A 6,830-nucleotide genomic window follows, 5' to 3' on the forward strand; every position below is an offset into this window, starting at 1 on the left:
CAATGAGTTTCCTCCCCCAAATTTCACAGCAGTGCTAATTTAGAACGTCTCAGAAAATTTTCTGCTCACCCCAGCATATGGTTCTTTGATTCTTAACCTAGAGCCACTGACTTTAAACAGATGGTAACACAGGGAAACCCAGAAATTTTCTCTATCAGCCGGTAGGCTGCAACTTTACCTTCCAAAATTAGGTTTGAGTTCTCACCTTAAACTCTCTGCCATTTTTTATATTTGTTACTTCTTTGGGTATATACCATCTGTCATAGGGGTTTCTTTAATCTCTTAGCTATCATAGGAACACATTAATAATTATATTGTTTCCGAAAGTTCACATTCCTAGGTGATTTTTTGACATGTGTGCTTACAATTATTGTAGAAATGGAAGAAAAGTAGACCACTGATAATACGTGTCGCAGTAATGGCTTAGGTGTTTTTCTTTCTCTCTTGAGGTTTGGGAGCACCATTCAAAATGGCAATTTTAGAGGAATCCCTCTTTAATAGCTACACCTTGACCTCCAAATTGTGTAAATAATAAGAGAAATCATGTCTTTAAAATATTTTAAAAGCCTTCCAATTTTACTGGTCTTCATAATGTACAATTTCACATTGATTGCCAAGATGTGAAGCAGGTCATTATGTAGAGATTTAGACATGTCAACTATTCCAAACATATATGCTTAAAATAGAATATGTAACCTATATACACATGCCCACATACAGAGATTTTTCCATCTATTCTGCTTTTTGTGAGGGAGAGGCATTAACAATTTTTACATCTTGATATTTGTTACAAACCTTTTACTAACCATTTGTTGCCAAGGAAATTCATAACCTGGATCATTTGTTGTTTCCAACATCATTAGACCAAGCACCCAAATTACAAAATGCTTAATATAATCAAGAAGAAAGCTGGAAAATAAAAAGCTTCATAAGGAAATAATGGAAACCATATTGTCCCAGGGTAATTCAGTTTCAAAAGAACAGAGAGCTTGCTGGCTGTAACATTGCTTAGTACAAAACAGTAGAGATTGAGCACTTTCCTAAATAGATATGAAAGAGAAAAGTTTAATAAGATCAGCTTGACAGTTTTGATCCAATAATGAGTCTCTCATCAAAGACTGTGTCATAATGAAATGTAGATATAAAGAGGGAAGAAATGGACACAAATACTTGATCGATGTCCCAGAGAGCTAGAATAGAACAACAGCCTTATAGTCTAAATGATAGAATGGCTTCTCTGGTGAGGAGAGCTTGTAACTCTTCCATCAGAATGAAGGCTCCTGCAGGTAAATTATCTATTTTTCCTGCAGAATTTCTCACTTATATACACTACTAAATAGGACTCCCTAGACTGATGCCTCTGACAGCCTTGAAAGGTACAGTTCTAAGTCAAAACTGTGCAAAAATAATTACACCTAATTATTGAAACATTACAGGGTAGTTCCAGTGCACCATTAAGATTTTCCCAAGAGCCTAATTTTTACTCAATTTCCTCCCCCTCTGGAGAAAGAGCAATAAAGAAAGCAGCCATGAGCAAGCCATTAAGTGTATATAGTATCCAAATGCTAATCAGATTGGAGCAGAGGGGAAAAAAGTCTAAGTTCTTTAAAGAACACATCAACTGTTAGGACATTTGCTTCTCTTCCCCCTTTTTGCTTTGTTCTTTCCGCCCTCTGATGCTCAAATTAAAGTTCATCATTATCTTTATTAGAGATGAAACTCATTGGCCTACATCTTGGATTTCACCATTCTTATGTGCAATTGAAAAAAGGTAGTCATACTTCATAATAATTCTTTCCTCATAACTGTTGTTTATGTGTATGTTTATGTTTATACCAGTCCATTTTGAAGAAAATTTTTTTTGTTCTTTTGTCTTCTGTTAGGAGAATATCACAATGAGTATGCTTCGTTTGATAGTATGCTACATCTTCATAGTCTCATTCAATTTTTTTCCCTTCCTCCATCATTGACAAACAGGAACTTCTTTCAAAAAGTAGAGTGGGTCATGGATGCTCACTCCTAACTCTGCTGTCTGGAGTTCATAAATCACATTTGGTAAATGAAGAAAAGTTTTGTTATGAGAAAGCTATGGCAGCTAAGTTGACCTCACTCCTTATGTCTAGCAAGTGAGGAATTTAAGCAAGACCCATATTGTAAATATGATAAGAGAGTTTTTGTTGTTGTTTTTCAGAAAAGAAGTATGGTGAAGAATGAAAGAGGATGGAGCATTGCATATATATGGCATAGTAGGTACAATTGTACCTCAGCTTGTTTCAGCCATTTTTGCAATTTTCCTGATTAGAGAGCATTGGGTTAAATAATGAGAACTAGAGTCTTTGACCATAGATTTCTGATTAGTAGGTCTCCTTTTTGTTTCTTGTAAGATTGTGACACCAAAATTTACTGTCCCCCTCTTATTTCCTCTTTCTCTGAAGTCTGCCCGTACTCCTTTGTTTTTTGTTTGTGTCTTTGTTTTTGTTTGTAGCCTCTGACTCCATTTTGTCAGGCAAGTTTTGATTTATCAGCATATTTTGCCATTCGCAAGTTGTCTTAGTCACAGTTCCCTGACTGGCTGCTTTTCTACTAATTTGTATCAATCACATAGTGTGATATTCAAGATAACAAGAAGCTAAAGGGAGAAAAGAAAAGGATGCAAATTAGAATAAGATTTATATATGTCACTTGAAATGGTAAACTTTCAATATTAGTAGAATGATACATTTCCTGTACGTGTTTATGTGTCTGATAGAACAGTCAGTGTGAAAATGCAAAAAGTTATCCAAGACCATAATAAATATATTATGATTGAAGCCACTGAAAGTTTGGCTCTTTGATCAGACACGGGGCTTGCTTTCTTCTATTGGGCAGGAGGATAGACTGGAACACCAGTTTCCCATTCACATGGCTGGAACCATGTGAGTTTTCATTAGGATTTGGCAAGTGTGGGGTAACTAATCACCTATCATCTTTTCCAGATCATTTGATTAAAAGTACAGCTTTTCTTACATCATCATTTTTGTTATTTTCTTTGTCATTTCTTGAAATTCCAAGTTGCAGATCTCTAGATTGTTCCTTAAAGGATAAATAATAAATAATAAAGAAATTTAAGGTTTCATTTTCATTTTTATTTTTTTGCTGTCTTTGAGAGCCTTCCAGAAACTTCCTAGGTAATTTTTTTTCTGTTTTGTTCATTGGGTTTAATAAGTAGAAAGAACTATGGGAAAGAGGATTTTCTTTCCTTCCTTCCTTCCTTCCTTCCTTCCTTGCTTCCTTCCTTCCTTCCTCCCTTCTTCTCTTTCTCTCTCTCTCTCTCTCTTTTCTGGAACCAGGTATCTCTACTTTATTGGAAGCAGATACCTCTACTTTATTTATACTAAAGCTAGGATGATCATATGTTCTAGTTTGCTAAGGACAATAGTTTACTCCTACTTCTTGGCACAGTTTTTGATCATTTCACACTTAAAACTATCCTAGCTTAAAAATACATTATAAGGTCCTCCTAACATACTGTTCATTTCACTTTATCCAAAGAATGTGTATTCATTATTTATTTCAAATATCTTCTCAGAAATACATTCTCCAAATGATTTTTTTCATGAATTTAATGTTTGTTTCCTTTTTTAAAAATTGTATTAGTGTAGTTGATATACAGAGGAATTACAGTTACATGAATCAGGTACAATCTGTACAATTCTTCTTGAGCCATGTGTCCCCTTACATTGCTGTCTTCCCATTCTTTCCCTCCTGTCCCCACCCATAAGATATCCAGTTCATTTTCTACATAGTGTCTGGTAAAGATCACTGTTGCGTTTGTTCATCCTCATTCTGCCTTTTATGTGTCCTCGCTTACTGGGACATGATAGATTATATAGGACCCTAGTCATTGAGTGGTGGACCAAGGCTCAATAGCTATGGACAGATGATCTTACACAATCATATTCTATGACATGAGCTCCAAGAAAAGGAAACAAGAGACATGCATTATTTGTCTTTGTTGCTGTTTTAATTTGCCTTTTCTTCTGTCCAAATACTCTCTAACAAAATTCCACTGTCAAACTTAAATCTCAAACTCAGATGTTCTGGTTAGATAGTTCATTCATATTTTACCTTTCCCACAATTTAGCTTCCTGTTGGGTCTCCCTATACTTGTGAAATCCATACTGAGTAGTTTTGTACAACTGAAAAGAGCATTTAAAAATGACTTAAATATTTCTTTGTTGAAATTTTGGATTAATTTTTGAGCCTATGTGTCTTCTATTTCCATTTCTTTTTTTTTTTTTTGCCAGTCCTGGGCCTTGGACTCAGGGCCTGAGCACTGTCCCTGGCTTCTTCCCGCTCAAGGCTAGCACTCTGCCACTTGAGCCACAGCGCCACTTCTGGCCGTTTTCTGTATATGTGGTGCTGGGGAATCAAACCTAGGGCCTCGTGTATCCGAGGCAGGCACTCTTGCCACTAGGCTATATCCCCAGCCCTTCTATTTCCATTTCTAATCAATACCCAAGTACTATTAGTTCATCCCTAGAAAAAAGCTGAAGCATCATTGCCCTGATATCTTTCTCTTAAAGCACTTTAACACATCACTATCAAATTACATTATTAAAATGATCCTCTAGTTTTGTTAAATTTTCAGTGGAACTAAACTTTGCAGATATCTTCTTCGATTTTTTTAAATCAGTTAGTTCTCTGTGTTTCCAAAGTGAAGTCTCTCTTGTCATACAAACCTTCTTCCCTAGAGAATCCTATTGCTTTCTTTTTTTTTTTTAGACTCATAGAACAGTGAATCAGAAACCTTGAGACCCTTAGCATTATCTTTTGTGTTCATAAGGGAATAGCTATTGGGCTCCTGTGATCCTCTGCTGTGACTTGCCTAAACCTGTACTAATTATTCCCTGTAAGAGAGGCCATAGACTCCATGTTTCTTTGGGTCTGGCTCACTTCACTTAGTATAATTTTTTCCAAATCCTTCCTTACAAATGGGGCAATGTCATTCTTTCTGTTAGAGGCATAAAATTCCATTGTGTATATGTACCACATTTTCCTGATCTAATTGTCTACTGAGGGGCATCTGGGTTGGTTCCAAATTCTAGCTATGACAAATTGTGCTGCGATGAACATTGTTGTGCTGGTGGCTTTAATGTGATTATGTAATGAACTCCATGTTATGGAAACGATTGTTACATCATAGTTGTAACTACTTTCAACGTGCCATATGTAACTGTAGCCTCTATTATTGATGATATTCCTGTATCACCTTCCTGTGGTTGTACCTACACTATCTCTGTATCTTATCTGAGTATATTGGAAACCGGTATACTGGTATTAGAACTAGGAAATTGGAAGGGAATACCAAAATTGAGAGACACAGGGTAAAAAAAGACAAACAACTACAAAAGCAATACTTACAAACTGTTTGGTGAAAATGAACTGAACAACTGAACAACTCATGGGGGGGAGGGAAAGGGGGAGGGGGCAATGAGGGATGAGATAACAAACAGTACAAGAAATGTATCCAATGCTTAATGTATGAAACTGTAACCTCTCTGTAATTCAGTTTGATAATAAAAATATATTTTAAAAACATTTAATAAAATTCAGGTTATAGAAAAAAAAAAGAAAGAAACTTTGAGACCCATTAATCGATGCTACTTGACATTTGATTGCCCAAGAGTGAGTCCTTTCCTAAGACTTCTAGCGGCATCCTGGCTCCTGCTCCCTGGCTCCTCATCCGGGCTCCCTGTCCTGGGCGGCTGCGCCTGCAGGACATCTGAGGAGCAAATGAAGGTCTTGAGGGTGTTGCATCTGAGCCCGGCTTGCCCAGGCCTGAGCACTGTCCTGCCCTCCCGGTTTCTGGGTATCTCCCCCTGGCAAATTCCAGCAGGTGCCAGCTTCCACTCCACCTCATTCTCCGAAGCAGACTTTCCATGGGTCTTCATTACGGGGTCTCTGCCAGCTGGGAGTGGGGCTCGCCAAGCTCCTCAGGAGACGATTTGGGAAGGACAATGTGATTTTATCAGACATAAAGAAACCCCCTGCTCAGGTCTTCCACAGTGGCCCGTTTGTCTACACCGACATCTTGGAGTACAAGCACCTCCATGAGATCGTGGTCAACAACCGCATCACCTGGCTGTTGCACTACAGCGCCTTGCTCAGCGCCGTGGGAGAAGCCAACGTGTCCCTGGCCAGGGCTGTGAATATAACTGGATTGCATAACATTCTAGATGTGGCAGCAGAACACAATCTACCATTGTTTGTGCCCAGTACAATTGGGGCGTTTGGACCTACCTCTCCCTAGAACCCAACCCCAGACCTCTGTATTCAGAGACCCCGGGCTATCTATGCACGCGAAGCTCATGGGAGAATATTATCATTACCCGTATGGCATAGATTTCCGGTGTTTGCAATACCCTGGGATCATTTCAGCCCATTCCTAGCCTGGAGGAGGAAAGACAGACCATGCAGTTCAGATTTTCCACACTGCTGCAAAGAGCGGCAAGTTCAAATGTAACAAATGAGGAAATTCTTTCACCCAGAAGTCGGACAGACCTTCCTGTTCATCAGAGAACACACAGGAGAGAAACCTTATGAATGCAACAAATGTGAACAGACCTTGGCATGGATAATAGAATTCACACAGGTGAGAAACCTTGTAAACATAGAAAGTCTTTCAACCAAAATTCACACTTGAGCAGGTCCAAGAGAATTCACACATGTGAGAAACGTTAGGAATGTAATAGATGTGCAATGGATGTGGAATGACTTTCACCTGGAAGAAAACTCAGTTTGCATTGGAGAACCCAAACAGGATAAAAGCCTTGTGAATGTAAATCCAT

The 6,830-nt window shown here is 38.2% G+C and overlaps 1 pseudogene; it reads left to right on the plus strand.

Annotated features, from left to right (window-relative positions):
• The first annotated feature begins 1,177 nt into the window (after positions 1 to 1,177).
• Positions 1,178 to 6,512, plus strand: LOC125352931 (annotated as a pseudogene).
• The last annotated feature ends 318 nt before the right edge of the window (positions 6,513 to 6,830 follow it).

Source organism: Perognathus longimembris, chromosome 1 (genome assembly GCF_023159225.1).
Source record: "Perognathus longimembris pacificus isolate PPM17 chromosome 1, ASM2315922v1, whole genome shotgun sequence".
In the NCBI taxonomy this organism is placed as follows: Eukaryota; Metazoa; Chordata; class Mammalia; order Rodentia; family Heteromyidae; genus Perognathus; species Perognathus longimembris.